General features: G+C 49.1%; 1 long non-coding RNA gene across 1 annotated transcript; it reads right to left on the bottom strand.

The window, feature by feature from the left end:
* Nucleotides 1-3,614: 3,614 nt before the first annotated feature.
* On the bottom strand, nucleotides 3,615-16,992 carry LOC132657270 (uncharacterized). The gene is made up of 6 exons (XR_009595159.1): nucleotides 16,778-16,992; nucleotides 15,686-15,970; nucleotides 15,353-15,591; nucleotides 12,547-12,704; nucleotides 8,741-8,994; nucleotides 3,615-7,403 (listed from the first exon to the last, which is right to left on the bottom strand). It is a non-coding gene; the product is annotated as an uncharacterized LOC132657270 (long non-coding RNA).
* Between the last annotated feature and the right edge of the window lie 499 nt (nucleotides 16,993-17,491).

Consider the following 17,491-nt stretch of genomic DNA (forward strand, 5'->3'; position numbering starts at 1 on the left):
CCTTCCCCTGCCCCCTCCGGTAAATAACAGTCCAGTAAAAGCCAGGTGTCAAGAAGCCACTGTTATATTTTTGGATGGCCTCCCAGCACTGCAGTTTTTCTAATAATTCCAAGATCTGAGCTCTGCAAAGTGGTTCTCACTGGGAATAAAACATTCGCTTCAGGAGCTTCTAAAGGTGAGGGCAAAACAGTTTGTATTTGTTTAAACCCTAATGTCATCCATAATTAATGGGATGGCCCTGGTTCAGTAGAGCTTGAAACCACTGTGTATATTTGAAGCTGGATTTCTAGCTCCTGAGACTAGAAATACATTTACCCTTAAGCTTCTGTTTTATTTTCTCATGGAAATGATGATTTTCAGTGGCTGAACATTCGGTATCTTTTCACTATGTTTTTGATGAGCGCTTTTTGCTCTCAAGTGGTAAGAACAAGGCCAGTCTACTTTTAACCAGTGGCCCTGAAACTTCGGGTGTCCACGTGGCTCACCGTAGGTCCTTCTGATGTCCTTCCTCCAGCCCATCATTTGAACTCTTGACATAGTTTTTAAAAAGATTTTTTAAAAATAACAGTTGAAAAAACTTTTTTTTCCTAATTTGATATACATTCAAGATATAAACGCTTCCATTTTGTAAGTCAGTGTTCAGAAAAGAAATTACAGCTCATTGCTTATTGATGAAAGTCACTCTTTAATAAAGTGAAAGTGAAGTTGCTCAGTCGTGTCCAACTCTTGGTGACCCCATGAGCTGTAGCCTACTATGGTCCTCTGTCCACGGGATTTTCCAGCCTAGAGAACTGGAATGGATTGCCATTTCCTTCTCCAGGGGATCTTCCCAACCCAGGGATCGAACCCAGGGCTCCTGCACTGCAGACAGACGTCTTATCGTCTGAGCCACCAGGGAAGCCGTCTACTCTTCAACAAATGTACATCTCAATGCCTGATGCTACGTCCATACAGAACGGCTCCTGCATTTCCCTTAGGTGATCAGGCCCCTGCATACCCAGAGAACCTGCATATCCCGGGGAACATGGGAGCGGCCGCTTTCTCGCTCATTTGATCAGTGAGCTCTTCAGACACTTGCTCTTATCTACAGCAGAGCCGTCACGGCCTGCAGGCTGCGTGCTCTGGGGTGTGTGAGATTGCTAAGTAGGAAATTAGGAGGAATGATTATCATGGAATCCTTACTTTGCACAGACTCTCTTTCCTTTAGCTTGAAACAGCATCCCCACCTCCCCTTGAGAATTTACCTCTCTTCACGTCTGCCACCCCTTGCTTTATCACCGAGAGTTAGATACACCCATTCCAACTGGACTGGGGTCAGGGAGGAACCAAAAACCCTCTGAGCACTGAACAAAGGGACATGGAAAGCAACCCCAGTCCTTTGAGGACAAGCCCAGAAAGCTTAGAAGAGAGTTGCCGAGAACCCCAGTGCTCACAGCACGTAGGTGACAACCTCAGGGCAGCTCCATCGCTCTGTGTCTGCCTCCCAGCCGCCCAAGGATGGCGCTCAGAATGGACACGGTTGCCATGGGGACACGTTCAGCTAATGCAAAAGACCAAGTCAGCCTTCTTCTAGGAAAAATTAAGTCTACTTTAGCAAATCAGGTTGACCTTGAGAGCTGGCTGTTTCAATTAGATCGTGTGATAATCATTTTACATAAACGCGACGAGAAAAATCTTCCACTCCAAGGTGTGGACAAAAATGCATTTAGAACACGTAGACCTCCACACACATTGTAAGGGAGAGCGCTTCCTGGCAACAGCACGTGGGAAAGTTCTCATTTTCTTCTTAGATGTGTGAGGAGGTACACCCATAGCTTTTCCAAATTATTTTCGGGGCCGTGGGAGAAACATTTGCAGATCAAAAGCGGACTGATCCCCCCGCCTGAATGCTGTCTCATTTTCCCTTCCACACAAAATGCTCAAAGATACGGTTTTTCCGGTAGTTATGTACTGATATGAGAGTTGGACTGTAAAGAAGGCTGAGCACCGAAGAACTGATGCTTCTGAACCTTGGTATTGGAGAAGACTCTTGAGAGTCCCTTGATGTGCAGGGAGATCCAACCAGTCCATCCTAAAGGAAATCAGTCCTGAGTGTTCATAGGAAGGACTGATGCTGAAGCTGAAGCTCCAATTCTTTGGCTGCCTGACGCAAAGAACTGACTCATTGGAAAAGACCCTGATGCTGGGAAAGACGGAGGGCAGGAAGAAAAGAGAGCAACAGAGGATGAGATGGTTGGAAGGCATCATTGACTCAACGGACTTGAGTCTGAGCAAGCTCCAGGAGACAGTGAAGGACAGGGAGCCTGGTGTGCTGCAGTCCTTGGGGTCGCAAAGCCTCAGACACGACTGAGCAACTGAACAATCAAAGAAGACAGAGGGGGCCTTCCCCCAACCCCCAACCGTGGAGAAGGCGCGCCGTGGCTTCTGTGGCTGCCTGATGGCCACGAGCTGAAATGCGAGGTGTGGCCGCTGAGAGGCTCTGGCGCCTCGTCCCTGCTGGCGACGTCCTGGGAGGGCGCCCCGGTCCTTCCTGCTTCTGATCCGCTTGCCCCACACCTGACCGGTCAGCAGCCGGGGCCGCCCACGCGTGTGCCCGTCCGGTCCGGCGTCCGCAGCCGGGAGCCGGTGTGGCTCCTTCGGGAGGGGCGCTGCTTCGCCCACCGCCGCGTCCGTACCGCCGTTCGAGCCAGGTTTAAAATTTTATCGTGCTGAAGTTTCGGTGCGTTCCCTTCTGCGGTACACAAAGTGACTTGGCGACACGCGGATTCCTTCTTTTCCTGTTCTTTTCCAAGACGGCGTATCGCAGGCCACTGAATGTAGTTCCCTGCGCTCTGCCGTCGGGCCCTGCGGCTCATCCATCCTGTATACACCAGTTTGCATCTGCTCACCCCCAAAGATTCATATGTCAAATGAGTATTTCCCACTGTGCTCCCCCGACACAAGGCTCCGCGTACCCACTGAGCTGCTAGCACCGCAGAGAGCTCACTTCCTCCCCGGCTGGCTGCTGCTGCTGATTAGCCCCTAAGTGTCCGACTCTCTGCGACCCCGCGGACCGCAGCGCGGCCCCGCGGACCGCAGCGCGACCCCATGGACCGCAGCGCGCCAGACTTCCCTGTCCCGCAGCATCTCCCGGAGCTTGCTCAAACTCATGTTCACTGACTTGGTGATGCCATCCAGCCATCTCATCCTTTGTTGTCCCCTTCTCCTCATCAACTCTACTAGACGAAAAAGCGCACAAAAAAGTCCCCTTCCCCAAATGATAACTCTAAAGGCAATTCTCAGAATAAGATCCTTGGAGGTGAGGACTTCGTGAAAGTAAAGCAAAAACCCTTATCCTTTTTTATTCAAGGTAGAGAAAAGTGGAGGCCGGGGGGAAGTTCAGGGTTAGCAAGTGCGGACTAGTATATATAGGATGGATAGACGAGGTCCTACTGTATAGCACGTGAGACTACGGTCGATTTCCTGAGATAAAGCGTAATGAAAAAGAATGTGAAAAGAATGTGGATGCATACCCGAGTCACTTAGCTGTACAGCAGCGGAAATGAAGACGATGTTGTAAATCAGCTGCACCTCAACAGGAAAAACAGACTCAATTAAGAGCATGGAGAAAGGGCTTCAAGAGAATTCTCTATCAAATCCATTTATATGCCTGATTGTTAAGACAATGAATTTATAAAAGGAGATATTCATCAAGAAATCCTCTGAGAAACCATGTATGTATACCATCAGGAGAAATATGAGCATTTCTGCTTTTAAGGCACATTTCCTGGAAGGACATAGTGGCTCATGCTTGTCTGGTACGTGGTGCTGTACTTAGTCACTCAGTCGTGTCCAACTCATGGTGGCCCCATGAGCTGCAGCCCGCCAGGCTCCTTGGTCCACGGGATTCTCCAGACCAGAATACTGGAGTGGGTTGCCATTTCTTCCTCCAGGGGATCTTCCCCACTCAGGGATCGAACCCAGGTCTCCCGCAGTGCAGGCGGATTCTCTACCAGCTGAGCCACCAGGGAAGCCCAATTGTCTGGTATAAACAGTCATAAATAAAGGTGGCTGAGGCGAGGATAAGCAAGGAGGACAGGGGGAGAGGTCTGTCTGGTTCATATCACGAGCCACGAGACGAGATGAAACACTCCCGGCTGGGTCTGGTGTCTGCAGGACCAGGAGGGCAAGCTTCCAGAATGATCACTTCCCTGTCCAGGACACAGAGACGGTCACCCTGAGGTCTCTCCATTTGCTTTTCCTTCTGTGAAATGACACCCAAGAGCTCCAGGAAACATTCCCCAGCATCACTGTAACATCCAGAAAAGCCCGAAGGGAACGAGAGAAAACAACCCCGAAGCACTTCAAAAGGGAGGAAATGTGCTCTGCGGAGTCATCTGTCCTTCCACAAATACGCACGCGACGACGCCGGGTGAAGTACTTGCCTCCGATTGTAAAACATACCGAGGGTGATGGAACAAAGGTGACAGTACCTTCCTCCTGCAGCTCAAGGGCCTTTCACGTTGGGGGCAAAGTTTGAGAGAAACCCCTCAGGAGGCTCTTTTGCATCTCTGCAACGCGGGACACTCTCGTTAGCAAATGTGCAGCTGACAAACCACAGCATCTGCTGCTGTTAGGGAGGCAAAGCCGCGTTCGTCTAGGTTTCTAGCATCGCGCGCTTACAATCGAGCAAGAGAGACAAGTCAGCGCCCCAAAGGGACCGCTGAGCGCTTCCCTTTGCTTTCACATGAAACCCCGCTGACCGGGAATCTGAGAAAAGGATGCACGTGAGCTTATTTACAAAACAGAAACAGACGCACAGGCTGAAGACGAACTCACAGCGACCGAGGGGGAAAGGGTGGAGGGGCAGATTAGACTCAGTGTACCGCCCGCTCCTCACCTGTGCCTACGCCAAAAAGAAAGGCGAGAAAAATGGCTCTTTGTGATGAGAACTCTTCGGACTTTCACTCTCCTAACGACATTCCGCCTGAGGAATTTTTATCTTCGTATGTCTCATTCTAGCTTTCCCTTCAGGAACGGGAGGGACCAAAGATGAGAAAAGGATGTATTGTTTGTGCATCAGCCAACGGCATCGATGGCAGCAGGTTCTAAACTTCGGGACCCTGAATGGAGGAGGACCAGCGTCTGGTGCCCGACTTGCTTCTGCAAAACCCCTGTTTTTGTCTCTAAAATAGGAACATGTGTTTTATGTGAAATTAGGTTGTTGTCACAACCTGAACCCCCAAATCAAAGAATCTGTTGAGGGAGCAGGTAAGAGATCAAATATTTAATACTGCTTTAGGCGCTCCCATCCAAAATGCCATGCTCTCTGTTTATTGAGCTGGAATCATCTCTCATATTTTAATTTACATCTTGCCTCCAGGACAAGACTGTGCTCCAAACACCAACTCAGTGTTCCCCTTCCATCTGACTCAGAGTCTAAAGCAACTCTGTGTTAATATTACGAATGATCGGTTTTGTGGAATGAATGCTACTCCTGTCCAAGCTCCCCGAGGGCAGGATAAGGTGTTTAGGGATCATCCAGCTCTTGTGCTTACCTCCTTATCCCCTCATCCTGACCTGGGTGTGATCTGAGGCGGGGGCTCTTGCTCTGGATCTGCCTGAAGGAGAGAACCTTGGCCCCAACTTCTCTCTCCTTCCCTATGTCTATCTCTCTCTTTCACACACACACACTCACGCTGTGAGCCACCCAACCACACGCCACACTTGGATGAAGCTGTATCTAACGGGTGAGACCCTTGATCTGGTTCTACTGCCGGGCAGGGTCACTGGACCCTAAAGGCAACACCAGTGTCCACCGGCCACTCCTCTGCCTCTCCTTTTCCCTAAAGTCACCTGGTGGGGGGCCCAGCCCCTCGGCCTTTACCACTGATGAGAGCTACCGTAACCCGATGATGGAGGCGGGTCTCCCAGCACCAGCTCCCCTGACACCCCGTGGGGCCGGGGGGCTTCCTGGGGTCCAGATTCAAAGAAGAAGGAGTAAAAAGCAGAAGCTTTGCTCAGTTCCCGCAAGTCTGCTTAATCATCCACCCCAACTGTGGGACTTGGCGTTCAGCAGACACCAGGGGGACTCCTGGGCTTGCCCAGCTCCTGGGAAGCCACAGCTCTGTCTCACCTTCAGGTGCAGACGCTGGCAGGGCGGCAACCTCAGCAGAGACCCCTCTAGTGAAAAGGAGCAAGGAGCTGTCCCCACAGCCCGCCCCCAAATTCCTGGAACCTTCAGCCTTATAAGTACGGCTGAAATGAAGATCTGTCTTAAAATTGCAAATGCCGGGAAGCAGCATGCTCTCGCGCATGCTGTTTGGAGGCATGGGTATCTGCAGACTCCCCGCCCACTGAGTCGCCCTGAAAGAGGGGTTCTGGTGGTTTCTGGTCTTGGGTCAGCATTCCACACGCTCCTCACAGGGAATCGGGTAAACACTCACTTAATCCTATTCCTTGAGGTCGTTGTCTCCAAAGGAGCTTCCTCTTGGGTGTGGGGAGGGTAGGTGCGCTTCTCCCCTTTGACCAGACATTCACGCGGTTGTCCTTGGTCAGGCTGGGCCATGGCTTCTGTACTAAGTCACGCTGGGGTTTAAGGGGGCATGCTCTCCTCCTCTCTCTCGCTGTCTCTCTCTCTCTAAGCTGCGAGCTCTCTGATGGGAGGAAGCAACCCCATCGGTGATGATGATCCCAGAGACAGCTGGGGGGTCACGGCTCACGGGGCCTTGAGGCAGACCGAGAGGGCGGCCCAGCCTCAGGGGGGAAGTTTCCCCCAGGATAGAAGGGTCCCTTGGATCCAGTCCGAGAGAAGTCTCGGCAGTGATGGGGCGGCTGCTGCCTTTTGACCTCAAGGTAGGATGTGAGATCAAGGCCAAAGGAAGGTAGACTGAAAAGAGGAGGAAAGTGCAGGGGAGGCTTGTGCGGCGCAGCTTATAATCCGGCTCAGGGATGGAAGTCAGGTTCAAGTTCAGCCCTGAGAGTTGGCTACGAAGCAGAGGTCGTCTTTGCACACAGCAGGCTTGGAGGGAAAGCTGAGGACAGGGCCGGTGTGGACGGGAGAGGGGTGTGTCCCCGGCTGGGCGGAGAGGGTGAAGGCGAGGAAGACCGAGGTCGACCGCAGAGAAGGGAAAGGGGCAGGCCACGCAGTGAGTGCATCTCGGCGGATTCTGGGCGGAGCCATCTGCTGAGAGTTATCGAGGCTCAGGTGGAAAACCTGAGGAGTGGGAGACGTTTGGGGTGACCTCTGCATCAGCTGTGTCTGATGAGAATCAGTTCCTGTTCTTAGTTCCATAGGAAGGAATTCGTGTGAAGCATATTCACAGCAGGCACCTCTGGAAAAGACAAACCCTGAAGCAAGGACCTGCTGTAGAGCCCAGGGAGATACACTCATTGTCTTGCAACAACCTCCGAAGGGAAAGGCTCTGAAAAAGAATAGATACATCTGCAGATATACGCACTGTAACTGAATCACTCTGCTGTACACCTGAAACTAACCCACCATTGTAAACTAACTGTGAAAGGGAAGTGAGACGGTTAGTCGCTCAGTCATGTCTGACGCTTTGTGACCCCAGGGACTGTAGCCCGCCACGCTTCTCTGTCCACGGGATGCATTTGGTGCATTTCCTTCTCCAGGGGATCTTCCCAACCCAGGGACTGAAGCCCAGGTCTCCTGCATTTCAGGCAGACTCTTTACTGTCTGAGCCTCCAGGAAAGCATTCATGCAAACATGAAACCAACCAGTCACAAACATTCACAATGAATGATTGCTCATAACTGGAGTCCCTGTACTGAGAGGTTTTTCATTCTCTGAAATACATGAGTTATACTGAACTTCAGGAAAAGCAAAATGTCTAACTTAGCAGAAGAAGCCATCAGACAAAACTCTAGAAATCTGTCTCAACCAAACAGCGCGGGCTCCGCTGCAGCAGGCTGTGACAGCTGCCACGAAAACTGCGTCTTGCGGTCACTTTGCGTACTTTCCTCCAAGTGCCCAGGACAGACTGGAGGTGCCAGACTCGCCTGTCGGTTCCTGAACCTTTGACCTCATGCTTTTAAAGATCTTTGTAAGTTGACTTTGCATGAGCAGAGTTTTAAAGCCTTTGCTATGATTGCTTTTGACTTCAAACCAATTTTCCAAGCCCTATAAATAGCAGGTATTGATGTTTTTAAAAAGGGGTTTTTTACAGTCTAGCATTTTTCTCTAGTGAAACGCTGAGTTCAAGAGCCTGTGTTTCTGTCTGCAACCACCGCTGCCCTTCACCTTGGCTGCTAATTTCCATTCTTTCAAAAGAATGAACACAAAAGGAACACACGTCCAGCTTGGTGAAATGGCATCCCTTGAAAGTGGGTTTCCATTTCCTTGTATGCTATCTTTGGAACAACACACGCGGTGGCTCTTAGAGCCTCTAAGAGATGCTAAGCGCAGTGCAGCCTTGGTCTTCCCCAGGAAAACAGAGGGTCTCGTGCCTGTGATCGTCGGAGCCCCTTCCCACCCAGGGGTGCAGGAGTCAATCTCTTTCTGAGTAGGACCCTGTCATGTCACATGGCTCTGCTTCCAGCTTCTTTGGGAGGCCTTATAAATATGCATTTACAAATACATCCCTGCAGCCCGGCAGGCGTAAATCCCCATAAACTGTCACTATGCGGTCAGCGCTGCAGTGGTTGCCGCAGGGACAGACTCCTCTCCTTCTCCAGTTAAACAATTTCGCCTTTTCTCTGAATCCAAGATTCCCCCTCTTTTCCAATTGGATGTTCTAACCTGGCAAATTTCTCCCAGGGGCAAGGTTTTTCAGTCTACATCTTGTCAATAGTCTCCAGATCGCAGCTTGTCCGCCGTCTTTCCTCATCTGCCTCCATCTGCAATGCTCATTTTGAAACTGCATGTGAGTGAGGGCCTCTGCCTGTATCACCTCCATGTAAATCACCTCCACTGAAAATACCCCTCCCTGGGAAACATGACCGAGGAGTTTTTGTGGGTTGCATAATAGATGTGAGGCTCCCATCTCTTCTCAACTGCGGAGAGCAAAGAGAAATACAAGATGATATTGCAAATTACATGCATGGCAAAAAAAAGACGGTGGGGGAAGAAATTAGCCACCATCTTTCCTCCGCTCCCCCCACCCCCGCGCCCCTCCCCCATCCCACCATCTGGGCTGGCTCCAGACTGGATTTCTCTATTAACAAAGCCCCACCTATTGACTCTGCCTGAATATTCACGACCCCAGCTCCCCTCCCTCTCCTTGTGCCCCCAGAAAACACGACTCCTAAGGATGTTCCCTTTGTCTGCTGAGTTACGGTCTGAAAAGCCACAGCCTCCCCTTCTTGGGAAGGTAGGTTTCCAGTGTTATCCAAGTTTCAAATGGTCACTCGGATTACAATTAGGAGAAAACTTAAGGGTCTACCCCCCTCTTTTTTTCCCAACCGTTTCTGGAACCCACAGTAGAAACGACTCAATTCGGATTGTACTTAGCCCAAGAAAACAAGAACGCCCTTCCCACGGACTGTTGGAGCTTATTAGAAGCACTTCTTCATCACACAATCAGTATTTTATTAAAAAATTAATGCCTATGAAATGAGTTTTTGATACAAAGCTGCCTGGCTGTGACTTTGGGGGGAGGCGGTTAAAAACATTAATCTCTTCAATAATTCATCTTTTATTCCTTTAGCCTTACTAAATATTAAACAGGTTAAAGTTAAATATTTGAAAACGAAATGCAGCTTGGGTCCCCCAGGGAGGGCAGATGGGTGAGCTGCTGCAGGGTCGCTGCCTGCTGTCGGCGTTTTGCAAGATGTGGGGGCCGGGCCCCGCGGGCAGTGGTGGGTCAGGATCTGACCAAGTGGGTGACTGAGGTTTACATCCATTATCCTCACCTAGGAGCGCCTGACCACGTCCCTGAGGGTTTCTGTGATCGACGAGAAGGATGGGAATTTCAAAACATGAAAAGACACGTGCATTTAATGACAGCTCGGCCCACCAAGGTGGGAGAGAAAGGGAGAGTCGACCACCCTTTGCTGTGGCCCACCTGGCAGGCCGGCTGGGCCATCGGGCCCCCTGACTTTTGTTCCACCACGCCCAGCCCCTCAGCCACCATGCATTCCCCCCTCCACCCCCCAGTCCAGTTAATGGAAGCCGCAGCAGGGGCCCTGCCTTGCTAAGTCATCCACGCAGTGCCATCCGAGTTGATCCGAGCAAAGAGAGATAAATTCCTCTCATCCGGCCCCCTGATAGCTCCCACCTTTTAATTATTAGCATGATTGTTTCCATTAGGCTGGGAAATTAATTTTAGAATGCACGCTCCGGACAGCCCTGCCCAAGTAAATTTTCCTCCAAAGCTTTCTGTCCAGTTTATCAGCCTCGTCTCATCTCTGGGATGCTGTGAGAAGACTGATGACAATTACTACACTGTCCCTGTTGGGAAAAAAAAAAAAAGAACCCTCTTTTCCTTTGAAATGGTACATTATGTTTATATGGACTGTTTATACAACCAAAGATGTTCAAAGTGAGAAGCATCTTTGGTTTTGAAAGTGCACAGTAGCAGAAGCTAATGCTCGTCCTATGACGGCCACCCAGAAGCCCACCCCGAAACGGGGATCTTGCATCTCCTGCTCACAACCAGCGCCCCCAGAACAAACCACTGAAGATCAGACTTCACTGTGGGGATGATTCTGAATCCAGCCACCAAACAGTATCTCAACCTATTAGAAGAGGGTAAAGTCTACCGTATCTAAATGTGGCCTTCTACTTAGCCACCTTCCGTAAACAAGCCCAGAATGTCATCACCTGGGAAACAGGTGGGATGGATGTGAGGCTTTGCCAGGCCTGTAGGTGCCAAGACAGCCGGGGGATGAAGCTGAGCCCACCTGGACTCTCCTCTCTCTGTCCCCTCCCTCCTCTCCCATCAGAAAGCCCCCCCTACCCCACCCCACCGGCCGTGCAGCCACACTCTTCTCAGGCTGGAGCTCTACATAGAGAAGGCTTCTGATGCTGGCAACACGCTTTTTTCCCACAAACTAGAGAATGTGTAAGCTGAGAGTGGACTGGAAATACAAAGAAAATGCTAATTGGTGACACAGACCCACTTTCATGTTTTAGTAATGACATCTGTGCCATATTTGTTAAATAATTTGCATAATATGTTAATTCCCCTAAAGAGGGGAGAAGCTGGTGATTGCATAAGAAATCAGCTCTTTCTCTGCCTGTGCCAAAGCTACATAATGACTCAGATGTGTCCATATATGTGTATATTATGCATGGACCTAAACTATATATATTTAAAGAGAGAACCTACTGGGGCTTAAGTCACATTTAAAAGTCAGTTAAGATGAAAATGTTCAATCTACTTTGGGGGATGCAGACTCAGGAAATGCTCATCTTGGCTTTCAACCTGGTGGAGTAGTTTTGTTTTAAGGAACTAGGAAAGACTTCAACAGCAAGCAAGGCCCCTGTGGAATAAGATACAAGACTACTCTGGGCTCAGGATCTGGTGGCCAAGTACTTCTATGGGATTTCCAGAATCTCCAGTCATTTCAGGGTTATTTTTCCACTCTGGCCCTTTTCTTTTCATATAATATAGAAAGGCCACACTCTGACTCCCTTTCTTAAGAAGAGGGACTTAAAATTTCCTAGAACTTTCTAAGGAGGCAATGAAAATACGAGGCAGAGGAACTAGTTTAAGGAAAGTAGACGTGGGGCCTTGACATGCCTGTGTGCTTGTGGTAAAGCCAGGGGAGATGCTGGGTCAGGGAACTGCAAGTAACACATAAGCCTTGCTTTTTATTTTAAAGATGCTAGATTGCAGTGATGTCTCGCTCTGCTCGCTTGAGCTTCACCTTTTCAAAGTTTAACAAGTTATACTTCACGAAACAGTAACGAGCGATGGTCACCTAGGGGAGCCCGATTCCATGTTTCTAAAAAGATAAAATGGGATTTCTCCCCCTTCCAAGTCCACTGCTGATTTGAAAGTTAGCAAAGTTCATTTGCAAATTGCTACTGGACTTCCAAGCCAATGAGCTGAAATGGAATCACTGTGTTCTAAAACCTATCACAGGAGGCTTTGTAGAGGGCATTCCTCAGGCCCAGATACACTGCAGTCATTGGAAAATCTGCGTGAGTTTTTCTCTGCATCCACTGCTTTGAACATATAAGGATCAAACAGGAAACTGAGGATCCCCTGTTTTTGGCTTCTGAATTATGGAAGATGCTACTTGGGGAATGGAGGCAGTGTTTAAATGTGACCACAAATGTAGTGATGATGACTGAAGGCTCTAAGAAGATGCAGAAAAAAGTGGGAAAAAAAAGTTTTTTTGATGAGTCGCCTACTCCTTCCTCTATTTGGGGAACTTAGCAGGCTCCCAGTAGCATAACTATTGGAAGAAAAATGCTGGACTCTTCAATATCGGTCCAAATAAAACACTTCTCACATAGTTACTTGGAGAGAAGCCAGACTGACCTAGGTATGTGGTTTCTCACTTCAGCCTTTACCATCAAGCTGATTCAAGCCTTTTCAGAATTCTGTGAATTCTATTTATTCTATTGGGTGATGCTTACATGCAAGTACATTTTACCTGTTCCTTGGTGATGACTCAGATGGTGAAGAATCCACCTGCGATGCAGGAGACCTGGGTTTGATCCCTGGGCCAGGAAGGTCCCCTGGAGAAGGGAATGGCAGTCCACTCCAGTATTCTTGCCTGGAGAATCCCCATGGACAGAGGAGCCTGGAGGGCTACAGTCCAAGGGGTTGCAAGGAGTCAGACATGACTGAGCAAGTAACATTTTCCCTTTCCCTTTTGTTTGTTTACCAAACACCTACTGTGCGCCAGGTTCTGTGTTCCTTGAGCACACTGATCTCTTGAGAAAGTGCCTCCCTGAGAACTGGAGGCAGTGGGCTTCCCTGTGGCTCAGACAGTAAAAGAATCCGCCCGCCATGCAGCAGGCCGGGTTTGATCCCTGTGTTGGGAAGATCCCCTAGAGGAGGGCATGGCAGCCCTCTGCAGTATTCTTGCCTGGAGAATCCCCATGGACAGAGGAGCCTGGCGGGCTACAGTCCACGGGGTTGCAATGAGTTGGGCACGACTGAGTGAGCACAGCACAATGATTCTACTAACTCTATTTCCAGTGACAAGTTTCTGAGGTTAAGTCCTGTGTCTGCCTTGTCTGTGGCGAGCTGGCTTCGCTGTGAATGTGGGGAGATGAAATAACGTGCTCAGGGTTTGGGTGCCATCTCTGTGTGGATTATGATTGTCTGTGCGTGTGTGTGTGTGTGTGTGTGTGTGTGTGTGTGTCACTCAGTAGTGTCTGATTCTTCAAGACCCCCATGGACTGTAGCTCACCAGGCTCCTCTGTCCATGGAAGTCTCCATGTAAGAATACTGGAGTGGGCAGCCATTCCCTTCTCCAGTATAACTGTCTAGATCAATGCTTTCTTGGATAACCTGGGTACTCAAATGCCTGCAAACTTCCCTGACCTCGGAACCAAGAAGCTACAGTGATCATGGTGGGAAGCCCAGTGCTCTTTCCACAGCAGAATTCAATCCTTCATTGAAAAGGTCACCAGAACAACGGATTCTTCAAACATCCCCATCCCAGTCGCTCAGTTGTGTCCAACTCCTCGTGACCCCGTGGACTGCAGCCTGCCAGGCTCCGCTGTCCTCCACTATCGGAGTTTGCTCAAATCCACAGCCACTGAGTCGGTGATGCTGTCTGACCATCTCATGCCCTGTTCCCCCCCTTTTCCCTTTGCCTTCAATCTCCCCTGGCATCTGGGTCTTTCCCAATGAGTTGGCTCTTCGCATCAGGCGTTTTGATACACCAGCACAAATGGACTAAGACACTAATAAACAGCTAAATAAAATGCAAACTCTCCTCACCTTGACAACTGTGTCTTTATAATTACAAAATAAATTCCACATGCTTAGTTCTAGACATTCTGCTGATGGCCTGGAGAGGTTTGGATGAGTGATGAAGTAGTTACGTACACAATTATTAAATTATGACATATCTCTCTCATAGCAATTCTCCTTGCCTTTATTTCCAAAAATTTAGCTTTGATGTTATCATGAAGACTTTTCTCACATAATTTGTGTTCTATTGACAGTAATAACACCCTAAGCAGTCTTTCTTGGGTCTTTGTAGCTTTTCGACTTTTATGAGGCAATTTCTGTTATTTCAATTTGGAAAAATATCAGACTGCTGAAGCAACAGAAATTTTATATAAAATTTAAATAGAATTTAAATTTATTTTATAAATAAAAAATTCCTAAAGCAATTCATAGATTTGGAAATAAACTATGAGTTCTATATACCATGATCAAATACTATAATGTGGTTGTATGGGGTGAGTCATTATTATTGCAGCAAATATATAAATAATTTTATTTGATCATACGGATAACTTATTTATATAGCAATTTTTACTTAAATTGGTAGCTAGACTCAAAAAAATATTTCTGTAGTCCTTTGAAGTGTTTCATGGAAGGGAAATTTTAAATTAAACCAAAAATTGAAATAAAGTTGTTTGTGGTCAAAACAGTTCCCTTAAAAATTCATTTGACGATTATTTGTACTGCATGAATTTTTGAGGATTTTTACACCATTTTTTCTAATAGTCCTGCAAAGTACAAGCCATAAATTAGTGAATAAGAGCATTCTACATCAAAACATTCAAACAGGCTGAAATATGCTTTTAAAAATTTAATAAAGTCTTATTAGCTACTTTTGCTAAAAATAATTCACAGTTTTGTGTTTTATATTGACTGCGCTCCCAGGTAAAAAATTGGTATCATACCTCATCTGTGTAACAACTAGCCCTTCATAGGCACACATGTAAGAGTGAAAAGTGAAAGTGAAGTCACTCAGTTGCGTCCGACTCTTTGCGACCCCGTGGACTCTAGCCCGCCAGGCTTCCCCATCCATGGGATTCTCCAGGCAAGAATACTGGAGTGGGTTGCCATTTCCTTCTCCAGGGGATCTTCCTGACCCGGGGACTGAACCCGGGTCTCCCGCACAGCAAGCAGACACTTTACCCTCTGAGCCACCGGGGAAGCACCTGTGAGAGCATTTTGATGCGTTTAATGTTGTAAAACGTCCCTTGATCTGTCTTTCACAACTTTTGTGAAATCGGTGCTAGTCCACAAATACCTTTGGAGCAAAAACCAGTGCATAAAACAGATCAAGGTAATGGAAGCGAAGCCCTGTGTCAGCAAGAATCGTGCGTCCTTACGCAAAGCCTACCATTGCATCCGTGCTGTCGGAGGAGAACTGGACGAGCTGATTAGTTTGTCTTTTGCTTTATGTCATACTTTCTGCCTTCAGCCTCCTCTGCTCCGAACAGCAGGGCTATTTGACAGCAGGGCGACTGCAGACATTCACGCACCTGGTCGTCTTTTACGTCAAGGACACGGTGGCTGATGCTGAGAAAGGGTTTCTGAGGGATGCACCGTGGTCTGGGATGAGATATTGAGGGGCCTGGGTCTCCCCGGGACCAAGCCAACCTCCAGGAGTTGGGCCCCCAGCAAACAAAGAAAGGCACCGCAGCACCACCGGACATCCAGACTTCACTTGGCAGCTGAGCTTGACGTTTGCCCAGAATCTGCAAGGTCCTCCAGTGATGCACTAAGCGGATCAATGGGAAAGCAGAAGGCAGATTAAACAAGAGGAAAGAGGGCCCCTCGTGCTCCAAAAAGGCAGAGAAGGTGTCGACACTTACGTGATCATTTGGGGAAGTTTATTGGAATCAGGTGTAAGTGGTGAGGAAGTGATCCAACCTGCCAAAGCAGCAGCCCTCTCCTCCCTGGACCTTTGTGGACGGAACAATAGCCGGTGATGCCCTCTGGATCATGACACTGTCAGCTTTCAAATGTTCCGTTAACACTTTGAGGCTTTGCTTCGGAAAGGTCAAATTGCGCGCGTGTGTGCCAAGTCTCTTCAGTCATGTCCAGCTCTTTGGGACCCCATGGACTGTAGCCCACCAGGCTCCGCTGTCCATGGGATTCTGCAGATAAGGATACTGGGGTGGGTTACCAGGCCCTCCTCCAGGGAATCTTTCTGACCCAGGGATCAGACCCTCATTCTCACATCTCCTGCACTGGCAGGCAGGCTCTTTACCACTAACCCCACCTGGGAAGCCCTGAAATGTCAACACTCCCCTTGCAACCCCATAGATGACATTGTGATACAGCCAGAACCGGGGCTGTGCTGTGGGCGTCCCCACACTCCCCCTGGAGGCAGGGAGCCAGCATGAGCCAGCGCCTCTGGCCTGGAGCTGCCCTGCCGAGGCCTCTGGACCTCCCCTCAGCTTCTGAGGGGTGCGAGGTGGGGCAGAGAACAGAGGAAAAGAGGAGTTGAAGAAACCAGAAGTGAAAGCGGCAGACACTCAGTCGTGTCCGACTCTGCAACCCTACCGACTATAGCCCACCAGGCTTCTCTGTCCGTGGGATTCTCCAGACAAGAACGCTGGAGCGGGTAGCCATCCCTTTCCCTGTTCCTGACCCAGGGATCAGATCCAGGTCTCCTGCGTTGCAGGCAGATTCCTTACCATCTGAACCACCAGGGAAGAAACTAGAATGATCCATAAACAGAAAATGAACCCCAGTGTGGGGTCACAGGGCCTGCCTTGTGGCTCAGCTGGTAAAGAATCCGCCTGCAACGCGGGAGACCTGCACTCCATCCCTGGGTTGGGGAGATCCCCTGGAGAATGGAGAGGCTCCCCACTCCAGTATTCTGGCCTGGAGAATCCCACGGACTGTACAAGCAGAGATTTCAGCGGAGGCACGTATACACCTATTTTTCAGGTGCTTACCTGTCTCCATTGCCGAGTCCTCAGCTCGGGAAGGAAAGGGACTAAGTATTACTTGTCTCTCGATCCCCAGAGGTTCCCATGGTGCCTGGAAGGTAAGGGTTCGCACGGTGTCTACAGAAACGTCGGCTGCTGCCTGAATCTCTACAGCCTTCAAACTGCACTTTTTGAGAATTCCATGTTCAATTCTTCTGCTACATCCTGGGACTAAGTTATGTAACCATCCCTCCACTTTCTGTACCAAAAGGGCAGAGTCCATGAGGTTCAAGTCTCCCAAACGCTGGTTCTGGAACACAGCTTAGGCGGGGCATCTAGGCGGTGACCTGCGTGACACAACCCGTGTCACAGGAGGGTTTCCAACCAGAACTTGATACAGAACATCTCAGAGTTCTGTTAGCACAGGCCAGGAACAGCTACAAGAAATAAATGGCTCCAGTTTCTTTGCATTTCCAAAAAAGACAGCTTGCACAGTCAGTACATCAAAGTAAGGATAGCTCCACCTTGCAAGTGATCAGCGTGGACAGCCCCGGGGTTGTTTCAGCCCCTCCCCGAGGACTCTTTGGCATTGCAGTGGATCCACGTGCTGGGGGAGCTGAGATGATCTTTTATGCCTCTCTGTAGCCCAAGCACCTCAGGCAGGTCCTTGAACATAGTAGCTGCTCAGTAAATGCACAAAGATGGAGTAAAGACGGAAATGATGGATCCCGTCTCATCTCA

This window comes from Ovis aries, chromosome 10, assembly GCF_016772045.2.
Source record: "Ovis aries strain OAR_USU_Benz2616 breed Rambouillet chromosome 10, ARS-UI_Ramb_v3.0, whole genome shotgun sequence".
Classification (NCBI taxonomy): Eukaryota; Metazoa; Chordata; class Mammalia; order Artiodactyla; family Bovidae; genus Ovis; species Ovis aries.